Source organism: Eptesicus fuscus, chromosome 13 (assembly GCF_027574615.1).
Source record: "Eptesicus fuscus isolate TK198812 chromosome 13, DD_ASM_mEF_20220401, whole genome shotgun sequence".
NCBI classification, from domain to species: Eukaryota; Metazoa; Chordata; class Mammalia; order Chiroptera; family Vespertilionidae; genus Eptesicus; species Eptesicus fuscus.
The window spans coordinates 31,448,663-31,467,288 of NC_072485.1; the positions used below are offsets into that span (position 1 = coordinate 31,448,663).

The 18,626-nt window shown below is 37.1% G+C and overlaps 1 protein-coding gene and 1 non-coding gene across 2 annotated transcripts in view; one reads left to right on the forward strand and one right to left on the reverse strand.

The window, feature by feature from the left end:
- Positions 1-18,626, forward strand: part of DLG2 (discs large MAGUK scaffold protein 2) — a 1,173,098-nt gene that overhangs the window by 129,290 nt on the left and 1,025,182 nt on the right. The gene's annotated exons all lie outside the window — the stretch shown is intronic.
- On the reverse strand, positions 9,357-9,463 carry LOC114227117 (U6 spliceosomal RNA). The gene has a single exon (XR_003613197.1). It is a non-coding gene; the product is annotated as a U6 spliceosomal RNA (small nuclear RNA).

Genomic DNA, 18,626 nt, shown 5'->3' on the forward strand with positions numbered 1-18,626 from the left:
CAGTTGACTACTAAGAATTACCTTTTTCTCTTTATGCTTCCATAGCTATTGTAAAGTGCTTTTAGATTTATTACATCCTTTCACATTCAAAACTTAATGTTGTAGGCACTACAAATGTACATGCCCTGGTACAGATGAGCAAATTGAGCTTCATGAGTAAATTGCTTGCTCTCAGTCATGTTTGAGTAGAAGGAAAATATTAGGAATAGAAATAAATATTTTTTAAAAATTACTAATTTACTCATTCAGAAACAGAAGTTCTACTTTGTACAGAGAGCATTATGATTTGGGCATATCCTATATAATAAAAGCCTAATATGCAAATGGACTGAACGATGGAATGACCTTTGGGATGACTGGTCGCTATGATGCACCCTGACCACCAGGGGGCAGATGTTCAATGCAGGAGCTGCCCCCAGCCCGCAGGCCCCAGACTAGCCAAAGTGGGTGCTAATGGGGAGCTCCCCCCCCTGCACTCTCCATTACCCTGCCAGTCACCCCACAGATTGGCCCTGATTGCTGGCCAGGCCTAGGGACCCTACCCATGCACAAATTTCAAGCACCAGGCCTCTAGTAGAGATATAAATGGCCTGGCCACTGCCCTTAACAGCTCTATCTGTATTCAGAGTGACTAGTTACATAAACAAGTTTAAGACAAACTGATAAACTTCCCAAAGGATTTAGGTAATGTCTTCTGGGCATACCATGAACAGAGAAATTAGTTCTTAATCAAGAACTAAAGAAAGTTCTTGGATGATACAGCTGGCCTAGGCTTATATGCTATTCATTTTTCAGTACTTTACTCCAATACATTTCTTACAAAGAAAAGCTATACTTTGATTCCAAATTAGAATTTTCTAATTTCTCCAATGTGCTCATAAAAGATAATTCATTATCTAATGCATGCTTATCATTTAGCTTTGGGTTTTAGTTTTCTGAAAAACTTTTTGTACTTTTTTTTCTTTTCTTGTTTTAATTTAACTCATCAACAGTAGTTCTCTGTTGTGAAGAAACAGTGAATGGATTAATGTTGGAGGTGACAATTGTCAGCATACTTTTAAGAACATCTAAAAGCTGATAACATATTGAGGAAACTGACTTTTTAATGCAAAATAAAGGTAGACTCTAAATGACAATATTCCAGAGACCCAAGGTGATTGCTATTCTTCCCCATTGCATTCTTAAAGGAATATCTAAACAAAAATAAATTACATCTGAATTTTGGTGACAACAGGAAAAATAGATTGTTTTAATATATGAAGAAGAAAGGGTCACTGGTATATCATCTAAGGAACTAAATTTAGACTGAGAATAAAATCATAAGGTTTACAAATTAAAAAGGAAACTTAATGGTAATCTAGTACAGAGTACAGTCTTTTGTTTGTCTTTCTTATTTAGAAATTAATGGGAAGATTGAATTGAATTCATTTATAATAAATTCAATTCAGTGAAGCAATTAAATTGCTTAGTATTACAAGGTTTCCATTACTAAATATTTTTCCATTACTTAATTACTTTATGAAATTGTGCAAGTCATTTAATATCAGTCAATTTTTTAAAACCAATAAAATGGGAAAATGGAAAAATAATAGGTATTCAGAGTTGTTAAGAAAATGAAAGGAGATAATGCATGTCAAATACTGTCTGGTCATTTTATTGCAGCCCACTCAATCCCCACTCCCCTAGGGAGGTGTTAATATGGGATTGGCAGCAATACAAGAAACTATATCCCTGTGCCTTGCGGATAGGGGCAGAAATAGAATATTGAGGACCAGCTAGAATTGTAAGAAATATTAATCATGCTCAGTTAACCGTGATTGTTTTGTTCTGATTAAAGAAAGCATGCAGGACCTGGGAGCTCACTTGGAAATGCCAGCCCTTTGAAGACCCACCCCGCCACCCCTTTGCATGTCACTAAGCTCTTTTAAGATATCTAGCCTTTTGTGTATCGAAATTTCTTTGAAGACCCACAGGCCTTTGCAAATCTCCAGACCTGTGAACTGCCCATTTGGCAATACCCTTTTGCCTATTTCCCCATGAAATCTTTGTCCTCCCCAAATCTTCCTCTCCCCATAAGCAGCTGGCTTATGGGGAGAGGAAGAGCAGAATTTTGTGGGTGACCTGCTGTTCTCCCATTCTGCCGGCAGTATTGGAATAAACGCTCATATGTGATTCAACCCTGTCTCTGCTTAATTGGTTGAAGTAGGCACAGGCAGCACAGACCCATTGATTGTCCAGTTAGGTAGCCTCTCGTAGGCACTCAATAATTCTTTAATGAATGAATGTATGAACCTGACTTCCCTTATGTCTTTATATTAACTGATGGTGTTTAAATTCCAGACCTCTGAAATCTAAGTTGCTCTTCTAAAAAGAGAGTAGATTGAGACTCTAAGTGTTAACAATTTGGCCAATGGTAATGTTAAGGTATGAAAAACGTTCAAACCTGTAAAGAATTTTTATGAGTTTCTTTGAGCCAAACTGTTGACAATTGCTGAGAAGCAGAATCTCAACATATTGGGATAATGCTCTGGAGAATAGCGTTGTTTTTTTTTTACCTTGTTTTATACATTACAACCAAAAGAGGAAATGTAAGTGGGTTACATGAAATCCACTGGTGATAGATTAGCGAGGTGGGAGAAAGCAAAGTGGGTAAACCTCTGGGATTGGATAAAAAAATAAAATGATAGACACTATAATTACAAGTTAATAATAAATACTTAAGGTTTAGGTTGAAATTTATTTTCTTCATGATGGTATGATGGTGAGGGACTCAGAATTGCCCTACCTTGTCCTTTACCTCACCCTCCTTCTTTTACATAGGTGGGTACTGGATAGTTAACAGTCCACAAGGAACATAACAATAACAATGAAGGAATTTGTGGTCTCAGTCCTGGTGCCCTGTCCAATTGGTTGTGCCCTGAGGGGTCCAGAAAAAGGGAAGTTACAAGTTACCCTGACATTCCAAGGGTATGTTATCATAGATGCAAAAGACAACAGATAGGCTTAGTTAAGGTAAAGACTGACTTTTGTCAGGGACGAATCTAGCCTAGGACATGTCTGCCTGCCATAAACTGCTTTTAGTTAAAAAGTTTTAATTTCAGACCATCCTTTGTGGTTACTTTAGGTCTCTAGAGTTTGCAAGGCCTCCAAGCAGGCCTTCCCTGAGCTAGTCAAGTTAGCATGTGGCCCCTTTTCGTCCACAGTCCCAAACATGAACACACTACTAGTAACTCCATCTATTGAAAAAAATCCGCATTATTAACCGGTACATCTAGTAAAGTGACATTGGACTAAGGCTTTCTAATTTCTACTCCAGTATGTTTTCTACCCTGGACTTTAAAGAATATTAATAAATAATCTGTTTTCCCAACATTCTAACTATAGTCAAACATACACCTTGAGAAGAATTTGGAAAATACAATAAGTAAAAACCAAAATATATTGTTTTGTGTTTACTTATATAAACACTGTCAAAATTTCGGCATACTTTCTTTTTTGCTTAACATCACCATGAGTGACTAAACACTCTCTTTAAAAACATTTGAATGGTTAATTAGGATTTAAATCTACAGAAATACCAAATCTTGTCATTTCTTATTGTTAAATATTTAATTTCCTCTTTTTTACTATCTTAAATAATGCTCTCATACACCCTTATACAAAATTGTCTGTCTTGTCTTCTGATTATTTACTTAGAATAAATGATTGGATATGAAATAACAGTTGGATTAAAGGTTAGGTCCATTTTTAAAGCTCTTAAGCCATAAATAGTCACATTGTATTTCTTTCCGGAAGACTTGTACCAATTTCTTTCTCAAAAGCAGTGTCTGTGGGCATTTTTCTTGATGACTATACTACCAGGAAAATGTGTCAGTATTAAAGGGCAATTTCCTCTCTCTTTTTTTCTTTTTTTCAAAATAATTATTTCAGGGGCAAATGCGTCACTGCCGTTTCTAGAATAACACTTCAATGCCGAACAACATTCCTCTTATCTTTGCTTGATAATACATGCTGATTACCTGGATGTAATCTCCATAAAATACCAGAGCAGAGACAGCTTCAGCATAGCTGAGTCACTACCTTTCTTCACATAATCCAGGTATAATGAAGTGAACAAAGGTCAGATTTTAAATAGTCAAGTATTAAGATTCTCTATGATAAGAAGTTTTACCTGCTGTTAAGCTATTCTTTGAGCATTTGTGTTTCTTGAGAAACACCCAAGCATGCCAGACTAGGCTAGGAATAAAGATAATTAAAAGTTCTGATTTATTTTTCTCAACTGATTTATTTTTCTCAAAACATTAAACATTTGCTATTATATTTATACACACTAAATCCCCTTATTCTATTCCTGAATAATGGGTTTTACAAAATAATTAACAAGGTGTTTGTTTTAGTTGTGGCCTTACCACCAGCTTGTGCTATAGAGCATGTTACTTAACTTCAATAATCCTGAATTTAGTAATCTGTAGAAAATAACAATTCTGCTGTCCCCACAAGATCATTGAGAGGATAGGGGATAAACAACTACAATTACAAGTTAATAATAAATACTTAAGGTTTAGGTTGAAATTTATTTTCCTCATGATGGTATGATGGCGAGGGACTCAGAATTGCCCTACCTTGTCCTTTACCTCACCCTCCTTCTCCTGAGGTTTCTGATGAGGGAATCTATACATGAGGCATGGAAAATCCACTGGTTTCAGAGTACCGCTTCATAACTGAAGACTGATTCTTCAGTGCATTTTTACCAATGCACCACTCTGATAAAAACTGAGAAATCATTGTGTCTTCAGCCTAAAGGTATAAAGGTAGGCATCCCACTCTTTCCTTTATGAAACTAAGATGTCTAAATATGCCACTCAAATTCAGGTACAGAGCATCTAAAATAGAAAGAATGAGACCCAGCTGGCTGTACCCACAGGGCCACTCCTTCCTCAGTTCTGCATAGACAGAAACCACAATAGCGAGAAAACAGAGAAGGGTCCAAGAGCCTGGAGAAAGCCTCCTCTACCTAGGTGAGCCCACAGCATGGAAGCAGAGGAAGAAGAGAACGTCACATTTGGGTGCTGAACTGTGAGGCAGTTTTCATAGTCTCTAGTAAAACATGGCTCATTGAATGTCGTGAATTAGGTGAATCTGGGTCACCATTTTGCAAATGGTGGTCCATCATTTATTTGATCTCCACTATATATTCTATCCTTTTCTGGACTAATATTTCATTTATTAAAAGGATGACTATATAACCCACTAAATTGTCTTTTGGTGCAATTTATTATTTTCTACCTACATCTTGGAAAACACTAGTTTTGCTCACCCCCAAATGTGTTCCTCAATCATTCTAGTACCCTTCCAAAAGCAAAAGATATTCTCTGTTCAAATAATTTCTGAAAAGGTTGTATAATGAATTTGCCTCTTGGAGATTCATGTGGAGTAATGTGATGAATTCTTTAAAAATTCTCTGGTAACCCACACCCTTACCCCACCCCCACAAACATGTTTATTTGAATATTAGTTTTTTTGTCACAATCTTCATCCCCACTTCACTGCTCTTGGTGATTTAAATATCCACATTGATAAACTATTCAGTACTCTAGACCCTCAGTTTCTTTACATCTGCATCTTTTTTTTTTAGATTCTTTATTGTCCTTTTTTTCATCAAACTTTCAATTTATTCATGCATTTATTTATAGTAATATGGACTCATAGTTTTTTATTTCATTTAAGCTGTTACTAACTACTATTTATTTTGCTCTTAAATTTACCTTTTTTTTTTTAAATGGGCAGACATTTCTTTCTTTTTTTTTTCTTTACAATATACAAAATAAATTTATTACCTAATAGGTAAAATTATTGTATTACAGATTGTAGATACAAAATAATTAGCCATTTACATTCAATAAAAATTCATATTTCAAGAAAAACAATTTTAAATATAATAATGTTAGGTGCAATAAACATTAATATTTCAAGAAAAGCGACTTTAAATATAATATTACATGCAATAAACTAATATTTCAAGAAAAAATATATTAATTATAATAATATTACTAAAACTGTACTAACAGCATAATATCACAAAAGTTGCAGGAAATATTAAAAATCTGCAAATAACAGGATTACTTCTATTATATTCTAAATTTTTTTTTCCTCTGGCTCTATTTTTGTTCATCAGTTTGTTCATTATACTCCACAAATGTGTGAGATCATGTGATATTTATCTTTCTCTGACTGGCTTATTTCACTTAGCATAATGCTTTCCAGGTCCATTCCATTGTGTTGTGAATGGGAAGAGTTCTTTTTAACAGCAGCGTAGTATTCCATTGTGTAGATGCACCACTGTTTTTCAATCCACTCATCTGCTGATGGCCACTTAGGCTGTTTTCAAATTTTAGCTATTGTAAATTGTGCTGCTATGAACATTGGGGTGCAGATGTCCTTTCTGATTGGTGTTTCTGATTTCTTGGGATATATTCCTAGAAGTGTTTACTGGGTCAAATGGGAGTTCCATTTTTAATTTTTTGAGGAAACTCCATACTGTTTTCCATAGTGGCTTCACCAGTCTGCATTCCCACCAGCAGTGCACGAAGGTTCCTTTTTCTCCACATCCTCTCCAGCACTTGTCGTTTGTTGATTTGTTGATGATAGCCATTCTGACAGGTGTGACATGGTACCTCATTGTCGTTTTGATTTGCATCTCTCAGATGATTAGTGACTTTAAGCATGTTTTCACATGTCTCTTGGCCTTCTGTATTTCCACTTTTAAAAAGTGTCTATTTTGGTCCTTTGTCATTTTTTGATGGGATTGCTTATTTTCCTTTTGTTAAGTTGTGTGAGTTCCCTATAAATTTTGGAGATTAGGCCCTTATCGGATATAACATTGGCAAATATGTTCTCCCATGTAGTGGGCTTTCTTGTTGTTTTGTTGATGGTTTCTTTTGCTGCACAAAAGCTGTTTATTTTAATGTAGTCCCATTGTTTATTTTCTCCTTAGTTTCCATTGTCCTAGAAGCTGTATCAGTAAAGATATTGCTATGACATATGTCTTATATTTGGCTGCCTAAGGATTCTTCCAAGATTTTTATGGTTCCTCATCTTACATTTAAGTCCTTTATCCATTTTGAGTTTATTTTTGTGTATGGTGTAAGTTGATGGTCTAGTTTCATTTTTTTTTTTTTGCATGTATCTGTCCAATTTTCACAACACAATTTATTGAAGAGACTATTGTGACTCCATTGTATGCTCTTGCCTCCTTTGTCAAATATTAATTAAGCATAATGACTTGGGTCTATTTCTGGGTTCCCTGTTTTGTTTCATTGGTCTATATGTCTGTTCTTGTGCCAGTACCAGGCAGTTTTGAGAACAGTGGCTTTGTAATGTAGCTTGATATCTGCTATTGTGATCCCTCCAACTTTGTTCTTCTTTCTCAAGATTGCTGAGGCTATCTGGGATCTTTTATTTATTCCACATGAATTTTTGGTGAGTTTGTTCTAGGTCTGTGAAATATGCCATTGGTATTTTAATGGGGATTACATTAAATCTATAGATTGCTTTGAATAGTATGGTCATTTTAATGATGTTGATTCTACCAATCTAAGAACACAGTCAGAAAATTATTCCATTTATTTATGTCTTCCTCTATCTCTTTTTTCAATGTCCTGAAATTTTCCGAATACAGGTCTTTTTCCTCCTTAGTTAAGTTTATTCCATATTTAATTTTTTTTTTGGTGCAATGGTAAATTGAATTGTTTTTATTGTTTCTCTTTCTGTGAGTTCATTATTGGTGTATAAATAAGCTATAGATTTCTGGGTGTTGATTTTGTATCCTGCTATTTGCCAAATTCATTCATTAAATCTACCTTTTTTTATGGAGTCTATAAGGTTTTCTATGTACAATATCATGTCATCTGTGAATAATTACAGTTTTACGTCTTCTTTTCCAATTTGGATGCCATTTATTTCTCGTTCTTGTCTGATCACTATGGCCAGCACTTCCAGTACTATGTCAGACAGGAGTGGTGAGAGTGGGCATCCCTGTCTTATTCCTGTTCTTAGGGGAAATGGTTTTAGTTTTTGCCCATTGAGTATGCTGTTGGCTGTAGGTTTGTCATATAAGGCTTTTATTATGTTGAGGTATGATCCCTCTATTCCCACTTTGCTAAGAGATTTTATCAAGAAAGGGTGTTGGATTTTGTCAAATGCTTTTTCTGCATCAATTGATATGCTTATGTGATTTTTATCTCTCAATATATTTTTGTGATGTATCATGTTCATTGATTTGCGGATATTGTACTATCCTTGCCTCCCCAGAATAAATCCCACTTGGTCATGGTGTATGATCTTTCTAATGTAATGCTGGATCCAATTTGGTAGAATTATGTTGAGGATTTTAGCATCTATGTTCATCAGAGATATTGGTCTATAATTCTTTTTCTTTGTAGTATCTTTATCTGGTTTTGGGATTAGGGTAATGCTAGCTTCATAGAAAGAGCTTGGAAGTGTTCCTTCCTCTTGGATTTTTGGAATAGTCTGAGGAGGATAGGTTTTAGTTCTTCTTTGAATGTTTGGTAAAACTCCCCTGTGAAGCCATCTGGACCAGGGCTTTTGTTTGCTAGAAGTTTTTTGATTATTGCTTCAATTTCCTCAATAGTTATCAGCCTATTCAGATGTTTTATTCTTCCTGATTGAGTTTTGGAAGGTAGTATTTTTCTAGGAACATGTCCATTTTTCTAGGTTGACCAATTTGTTGAAATAGAGGTGTTCATAGTATAATTTTTACAATCATTTGTATTTCTGTGGGGTCTGTTGTTAAATTGCCTCTTTCATTTCTGATTTTATTTGAGTCGTTTCTCCTTTCTTCTTGGTGAGCCTGGCTAGAGGTTCATCAATCTTGTTTATCCTTTTAAAGAACCAGCTCTTGGTTTTATTGATAATTTGTATTGTTTTTTTGGCCTCTAGGTCATTTATTTCCACTCTGATCTTCATTATTTCCTTCCCTCTGCTCACTCTGGGCTTTTCTTGTTGTTCTCTTTCTAATTCTTTAAGTTGTAGAGTTAGATAATTTATTACCAGTTTTTCTTGTTTGTTTGTTTGTTTGTTTGTTTGAGGTAGGCCTGTAATGCTATGAACTTCCCTCTCAGGACTACTTTCACTGTGTCCCATAGATTTTGGATTGGTTGTGTTTTCATTGTCATTTGTTTCCAGGATGTTTTTTTTTTATTTATTTCTTCTTTGATCTCTTTGGTAACCCAATCATTGTTTAATAACATGCTATTTAGCCTCCAAGTATTTGAACTTTTTTATTGTTTTTATTGTAGTTTACTTATAATATTATGCCATTGTGATCTGAAAAGATGAAAAATATGGAATGCTTCATGAATTGGTATGTCATCCTTGTGCAGGGACCATGCTAATCTTCTCTGTATCATTCCAATTTTAGTATATGTGCTGCTGAAGCAAGCACTTGACATCTACCTCTTAAGTGATCTTTTCCTCAATTCCACATTAGCCATCCACTCTCATGATAACACCTGAATTTGTCATCATGAAAAATTGCATCTGTTCTGAAATTGTGATTTCAAGCATATGATTCTGCTACTGTCACATTCTATGTTTCTGGCTTATTTTCTCAAGTGCCCCATTACCACAATTTATTAATTGCATCAACACATCCAGAGATTCCAATCTACTGTCTTCCATTACTTTCTCATTAGCCATTTATACATTCATGAATTCATTCTTGTTCTACCTAATTTCATCTCACATTGCTATAATCACTTTCTTTACTCTCAGCCAAAGACCTAGCTCCATTCTTCACTAAGAAGTAAAATATATCCCCTTTGAACTTCCACATCTTCTCCCACTAATTCCACTAACTCCCTTGCCTCATTGCCAGCAATCTGCTTTTCTTTCATCACACTGAAAACATCTCTTCTCATGATCCTGTCCATTTGTGCTTGGAGTACCACCCACTCTCACTTTCTCAAGAATTTTGTTATTTCTAATATGCATGTTTATTGCTTTGGCTGTGGATAAAATAATTTTAAAACTTAAGCTAAAATGCACAAAAATATAAAATAGGTTTTGTACTCAAAGACTTTTGAGTTATCTGATACAAACATTAGGTACTTTACATCACTATTATTTTCATCTCTCAGAAGGCTCTCTCACCCCATTACCAACACTCCTTCAAAAGCAAGTCTCCAAAACCTCATATTGTTTTTTGGTTTTTCATTTTACACCATTTGTTGAGACTGGTCTTGTGCTCCATGTATCAACTTGTTTTTGAATCTCTCAGCTTTTTGAAATTGTGAAGTCTTCTTATTTACAGTCAAATATTTTCTCTGATCTTGGAGTATGAGAATCAGGCATACCTCTCTATCACCAAGGGCAAGTGTTTTTTGAAAATGTGTATTATAGACATTTCAAACATATGCAAAAGTAGACAGACTAGAATAATCAACCCTATTTTTACATTTTTCTTTCATCTCTCCTTGCTTTCCCATTTATTTAAAAATCTGTTTGATACAATAATTTAAATCATATGATTTTACCCATAAATAGTTCAGCATGTTTTTCTAAAATATAATGATCATCCTATGCCCTCGCTGGTTTGGCTCAGTGGATAGAGCATCAGCTTGCAGACTGAAGAGTCCCAGATTTGATTCCAGTCAAGGGCACATGCCTGGGTTGCAGGATCGATCCCCAGTGGTGGGCGTGCAGGAGGCAGCCAATCAATGATTCTCTCTTATCATTGATGTTTCTATCTCTTTCCCCCATCTCCCTTCCTCTCTGAAATAAATAAAAATATATTTTAAAAAAGGATCATCCTATATTATAAAAGGGTAATATGCAAATAGACCGAATGGCAGAACAACCGAACAACCAATCAAAGCATAATATGCTAATGATATGCTAAGGCTGCTCAACTGCTCACTATGACATGCACTGACCACCAGTGGGCAGATAGTCAGCTGGTTGACCAGTTGCTATGATGTGCACTGACCACCAGGGGGCAGATGCTCCGACTGGTAGGTTAGCTTGCTGCTGAGGTCCGGCCAATCTGGACTGAGCGATATAGGCCAGACACGTCCTGGAGCCCTCCCATGGTCTCTTCCCAGCCCAATCGTGCACTAGTGGGGTCCTGGAGCCTGGCCTGTGTCCTCTCGCAATCTGGGACCTCAGGGGATGTTGGAGAGCCGATTTCAGCCTGATCCCTGCAGGCCACCCAGAGGGACCCCACCCATGCTGGAATTCATGCACCGGGCCTCTAGTTTTAATATAACCAAAAGAGAATTATCAAACTAAGCCAAATAAACAATGATTCATAAATAATATTTAATATTTAGTCCATGTTTAGTATTTCCCAAATGTCTTAAAACTATTTTTCCCTAAGGTTAAGGATATTCTCTCACATAACTATAATACAGTTCTCAACTTCAGAAATTTAAGTTGATGCAATGATTTCATCTAATCTATCACCCCATATTCCAATATAGCAGTTGATCTAATATCCTTTACAGCATTTTTCCCTCCCCAGATTTGAAATATAGTTTACTGATAACATTTTATAAGTCTAAAGTGTACAATGTAATGATCTGATAGACATGTATGTTACAGAATGATTATCACCAACAACAAAAAACCCTGTCTTTTATGTAATTTGTTTATTCTAATTAGGATCCAATCAAGGTCTACATATTATATGTGGTGGATATGATCCTAAATATCTCTTCTTTAAAAATTTTCATTGTTGAAAGTATTGCAGATATTCCCCCCTGCATTGACCCCCTTCGCTCCATACCTGCCCATCCCCTACCCTCCAAAGCCTTCACCTCACTATTGTCTGTGTCTATGAGCAATGCATATATAAGTTCTTTGGTTAATTTCTTCTTGCTCCCCTCTGGAATTTGTCAGTCTGTTCCATGCTTCCATGTTAAATATCTCTTAATCTACCAGTTTCCCATCTTTTTTATATTCCTTTTATTATCCTGCACATATTCAAGAAGCTAGGAAATTCCTGGAGAATTTATCATACTCTGACTGTATCTACCACTATTCTTGTGGTATCATTTAATTTGTTCCTTTTTTCCTATCCTTTTTTGTAATTTGCTAATTAGGGGTAGAGGCCTGATTAGATGACTTTAATTGGCAGAAATACTTTATAGGCAGTGCTGGGTACTTCCTATTGCCTCTCATCAGGAGGCACATGCTGCCTTGCTCAATTTTACTGATGCTATAATTGGTAAATGGGCTCAGATGGTGTCAGCCTAATCCATGCATTATAAAGTTCAAAATTCAAGGACTTAGAGATAGGTTTTATTTATTTACACCATAGTAACTGATTATTGCTCTAATTGTTCATGACTGCCATGGTCATATCATCCAGGCTTCCTCTTGAAAAGCATCTGCACTTTACAAATAAATTAATACTAAACCCAGAGAGTAGGACACATCCTTCCATCACCCTTTTTCAGCATAATCACCACCACCACTGACCTCATTGTTCTCATGAAAAAGAAAGACATTTTGAAATAATTTTTGGACTCCGGCATTTGTAGACAGTTCTTTGAAATCAGCATCAGTTTTTCAGAGGGAACAAAAGATGCTTGTCTAATACTAATAGGGGTTATAAGAAAGATAAATGCAGTAATATCCCTTGTTCATAATTTTGCTTTCTATAGTTTTAATAACCTAGGGTCAATCATGTTCTGAAAATATTAAATGAAACATTCCAAAATAAGCAACTTACGTTTTAAATTGCGTGCCATTCTTAGTAGTGTGATGATTTCAGGCACTGTTCCACTTCGCCTGGCCAGGATGTGAATTATCCCTTTGTCTATCATATCCATGCTGCATATGTACCTACACAGTCATTTAGTAGCCTTCTCAGTTCTTGGCTGTTTTGGTATCACAGTACTTGTATTGAAGTAACTTTATTTTACTTAATAATGGCCCCAAAGAGCAAGAGTAGTGTTGCTGGCAATTCAGATATGCCAAAGAGAAGCTGTAAAGTGTATGCATAGGGAAAAAAAACAACATAGTATATATAGGATTTGAGACTATCCATGGTTTCAGGAATCCACTGGGAGTGAAGAGTATGCCACATGGATAAGGGGGCTGCTGTACAACCCCCTCTCAGCATCTTTCCTTATACTTAATGCTTATGTGTCCATTTTCCCAATTAGATTCTATGCTCCATAAGCATAAGAGATTCAGTCTGTCACTAGCATCTGGAGCATTTATACCACTTCTTCTTTTGTGCTCTTATTTATGGTTAAAGAAACCATATTAATATTTCATCAGCGAATCTGAACAAAGCTTGATATTACTTCAGGGAGCATTGAAACAGGAATAACTTGTGGAGTCATTACCACCTTGAACTGAGAACCAAACAGTGTTTCTTCTTCGCAGAATCGGTCTGTGGCATTCGGAAAACTGCTAGTGCCTGGGTAGCTTTCCCACTGCCCTGGGCATGACCAGGCTCAGCTGCTTGCCTGTTCATTTCATTCAAATAAGCAGAGAGCAAGTTCTCTTTCTACAAAGGGCTTTACCTCTTCATGAGGTAGCTCTGACAATGTCTAAGCTGTTTGTTAAGATGCAATTGGGGGCATCTCAAAATCAAAGCCCAGAAATAGAATTCTTTTGGTTGTAGCTACACTTTCAAGAAAAGGATAAGACACCCCCCCCCCAAAAAAAAAAAAAAAAGAAATCTGACATGGAGATCATTTTAAATTGCAATTTTCCACAGTGCTGTTGTGAGTGTTTTGAACGACCTACATTTTGTGATCTCCTTTTTGCATGAAGGGCCATTTCCATGATTCCAAAGAACTATCATTGCAGCAGTTGAGTTAAATGCTGAGTTTATATTTTGGAAACATGCCCAAGAGTCCTGAGGTAGGATGTTTCATTAAAGATCACATGCTGTTCCATGCTGTGTTACTAAATAATTCCCTATGCCTAGTTGTATCCATGGAAACCTGCAAGAGTCCCATCATTGCAGTAGGCTCCAAACTGGTCTATCTGTGGCAGGTCTCTCCACTTCCAGTCCATCACTCACACTGCTATCAAGCGACTTTTCTATGAGACAAATATAACACGTCATTCTCTCTTTTATACCTCATAAATCCCAACCTTTGCCTTGCACGTCAGATATCTTATACATGGCTCAGTCTAATTTTCCAGCCTCATCTCCTATCAGTCCCACCCATATTCTAGCCACAATTTCCTTTTTACTGCTACCTTGCACTTCCATGCCCTTTTCTCATGCTTTCTTATGTCTCTCATTGTCTCTTTTTTCTTCCTGGGAAACTCTCCACTGGTCTTTGAAAAACTAATTCAAATGTCACTTCTTGGGTGAGGTCTTTGCTGGTACCCCAAATGGCTGTAACCTCTTTTTGTGTGTTCCCATAGTACAGAGGCCAAGCACATGGAAGATGCTACATAAATGTTATGGCATGTTCAGTTTCTCCCCCTCTAGTGCCTTCTTCCTTTTGTTTTGCAAATGTGACTCTTTTCCCTATTCTAAAGGTATAAAAATCTGAAACCATCAACAAAATAACAAGAGAGCCCCATTGTATGGGAGAACGTATTTGCCAATGATACATCCAATAAGAGATTAACCTCCAAAATATATAGGGAACTCATACAATTTAACAAAAGGAAGACAAATAATCCAATTTAAAAATAGGCAAAGGACCTAAATAGATACTTCTCTAAAGTGGACATACTGATCAGCAGAGAGATGCAAATCAAAATGATAATGAGGTACCACCTCACATCTATCAGAATAGCTATAATCAATAAACAACAAATGTTGGCAAGGATGTGGAGAAAAGAGAACCCTCGTACACTCCTGGTGGGAATGTAGATTAGTATAGCCTCTGTGGAAAACAGTATGGAGTTTCCTCAAAAAATTAAAAATGGAACTCCCGCCGAAACTGGTTTGGCTCAGTGGATAGAGCGTCGGCCTGCGGACTGAAGGGTCCCAGGTTCGATTCCGGTCAAGGGCATGTGCATTGGTTGCGGGCACATCCCCGGTGGGGGGTGTACAGGAGGCAGCTGGTCGATGTTTCTCTCTCATCGATTTTTCTAGCTCTCTATTCCTCTCCCTTCCTCTCTGTAAAAAATCAATAAAATATATTTTTTTTAAAAATGGAACTCCCATGGACGCAAAACACTGGGGGGTGAGGGCATGTATGGGAGTGGGGTGGGGTGGGGGGCAATGGTAAGATATGTACACATACAATACCTTAATAAAAAAATGGAACTCCCATTTGACCCAGTGATCCCACTTCTAGGAATACATCCTAAGAAATCAGAAACACCAGTGAGAAAGAATAAATGCACCCCTGTGTTCATAGCAGCACAATTTAAAATAACTAAGATTTGGCAACAGCCTAAGTGCCCATCAGCAGATGAGTGGTTTAAAAAATGATGGTATATCTACACAGTGGAATACTAAGCAGCTGTAAAAATGAAAGAACTCTTACCATTTGCAGCAGCATGGATGGACCTGGAGAGCATTATGCTAAGTGAAATAATCTAGTCAGAGAAAGATAAGTATCACACGATCTCACTCATATGTGGAATCTAATGAACAACATAAACTGATAAACAAAATAGAGAAGTATCAGAAGGCAGGGGAAGGTGGCTGGGTAGGAAGAGATCAACCAATGAACTTGTATGCATATATGCATAACCCTGGACACAGACAATAGGGTGGTGAAGGCTTGGGGTGCGAGTGGGGGACAGTGGTGGGCTGGAATTAGCCAGTGGGGGAGTAAAGTACTTTCAACAATAAAGATTAAAAATAAATAAATAAAGGTATAAAAATCTTCACTCAACTCCTCCTCCCCCCCCCCCCACTCGTTCAAGCTACTTCAGTACTTGTACTCCCATTATCACCTAATTCTCAAAAGATGAAAAAGTCTGTATTGTCATCTTTTTGGAAAGTTAATAAGTGTTAGATGGGGAAGAAATAGTGTTTTCAAGTCAAATAAGTTTTGAAACATTAAATTAAACAACAGGGTTCTTTGTTGTATGATTGCTCAGTCCTTAATATGCTAATGCCACCAAAGGGCTGTTTCATAACTTAATCAGCTGTAGGGATGATCTCAAGAGATTAGCCTTCTACTGGTCTACACTTGTTCCTTCCTCTTTCTCACTGCTTAATTTAACCAGTGAATTCTGGCTTATGCCTACATCACATATGTTAAACCATACTCAGAAAGGTTACCGTAACTCACTGAACCCCTAAGTCTGTGGATTTCAATCTTGACTACATTTTGCAATCTTCTAATGAGCTTTATTTTTTAAATAAAAAATATTGATTTTAGAAAAGAAAGGAGAGGGAGAGAGAGATAGAAACATCAATGATGAGAGATAATCACTGATTGGCTGCCTCCCTCACGCCTCACACTGGGGACCAAGCCCACAACCTGGACATGCGCCCTTGACTGAAATCAAACCTGGGATCCTTCAGTCCACAGGCTGATGCTCTATCCACTGAGCCAAACCAGGTAGGGCCTGACGAGCTTTAAAATTATTGCTGCCTGAGCCGAACTCCCCAGAGACTCTGATTTAATTGATTCTGGATACAACTTCGGAATAGGGATGTATCATCCCTTCCCAGGTACTTCTTAGTGCAGCCACGGATGAGAGCCATTGCCCATTGCCTCAAGCTGTTAGTCCATTCTCTCATTCATCCCAAATACTAAGTGCTGAGGATAAAAAGCAAATAAGGCTTGATCTTTTCCTTGATGAATAGTATGATATAATAGAGAAAGACAAATATACATGCGATACAAATACAAAGTGTAGCATTTTTCTCCTAAAAAAAATCTCATAGGATAAGGTGTACACAAAATCATAGTCAGTTCTACCCGGGAACTGGGATAGGTCAGAAAAGTTTTGTGAAGAAATTTCTTTGTGAGGTAGGCATTTGTTAGGCAGGCAAGAGTGCTATTTGGGGAAGGTCAGTCATTGTAGGTGTGTGTGGGGTGGCCATCATGAGAAAAGCGTGGAGCATGGTTATTAGGGTAATTGCAGCATCTGCTGTTAGGATGGAGGTGGGGGTGAAAGATAACATTGGAGATGGAGAGTTTTGTATGGCACTAATAAATGGCGAACTTCATTGTGTAAGAAATGAGGAACTGTTCCAGTGTTTGACACAGGGCGGCGTGATCCAATTTGCATCTTTGATTTGTCACATCAGTTACTTCCTATTTTGTACCCCTCAGGAGGAGGCCCTTGCCTTAATTGTCTCTGTGTTCTGATCACCCATTCTAGGCTTCAATCTCTGAGATGATTTGGTTAATCAATGTATATCCTCCCCTCCCAAAAGATTGATTGTGTGCTCTATTAGAGAAGAGCTGCGGCATTATTCACAGCTGGACAGTTCCCGGGTTAGGCTGGGCATGGCGGCGGCATATATTGAAGGAATGCAACAGCCGCGAAAAGGTGATGAATGCCTTCATCTGTTAAAATACGGTACTTTGCCGTTGGCTTAGATCAGAGTTTGGAATTAGATCTTTATTTCTGTTTATCCCCTACATGCCATCACCTCCCATCCCCACAAAATTGAAAGCAAATATTTACAAGACGTTATTTTAAACGTTGTTATTCTGGATACTGTCAGATCGTTAATCAGCATGTGTTGACTGAGTGCCTGCTTATTTTATTCCAAAGCACGAAGGCCTGTGCTGTCGGAAATGCTGAAAAGTTCAAGGTACATCTCCTAACCTCAGAGCTTATCTAATTGGGAGAAGAAAAAAAAAGTTGCCAAGCGTAAATGACAGCTTGAGAACACAGAGAAAGGAATGTGCTGAGTATCTTAAGATTTTGGAGAAGAATGGGATCTCTCGGGGCTTGCTGGGCAGCAATAATCACGGCAAATTTTCTGCCGTCACCACATTTCGATGGTAAATTTGGAAGCTGATCCCAATTGGACACTGTTCATTACACACTAATTACTATTTGCTCTGCAGTGATTGTTATGTGCGACTGCAAATGCAAATGCAAACCCACGTGCTCACCATGGCCCTTCCAATGCGGCAAAAAGGACCGCTTTTGCACGTTGCCACATCACATTTTCTCAGGTAATGTTTAGAGGTGAACATTTCCAAACTGCATACCCGTATTTTTGGAAGAATATATTAAGGATATGTGAAAAATCAAATGCTACAATTAGAAAACACTGCTGAATTTGGCTATTATCTGTCTGAAGCTATAGAGATATACCACAAAGGAAATGTATTATAAGATATGTGATTTTTAAATGAATTCTGTCTTTACAGTTCATTTCCATGCATGTTTGCCCATTTTGAGATTTCTTTGATAAACATTATTGAGTCCTTGTGGTGTGCAAAGCCTATGCCGTGGCCTGAGGTGACAGAATAATTAAGCTACCATCCCTGTCCTTAAAGAGTTCAGAATTTAGGGGGACGTAAATGATTATAGAATAAATTGATGCATGTTATAATGAAAACTGTGTAATTGGTAAGAATCTCAATATACAAAATTAGGTGTGCATTAAATATCATATTCTTTAACTTCCTTTCATACTATTAGCCCTCAATACTGTGTAGAAGAATTCTTGACTTCTAGCTCTTCTAGGAGAATTGTCA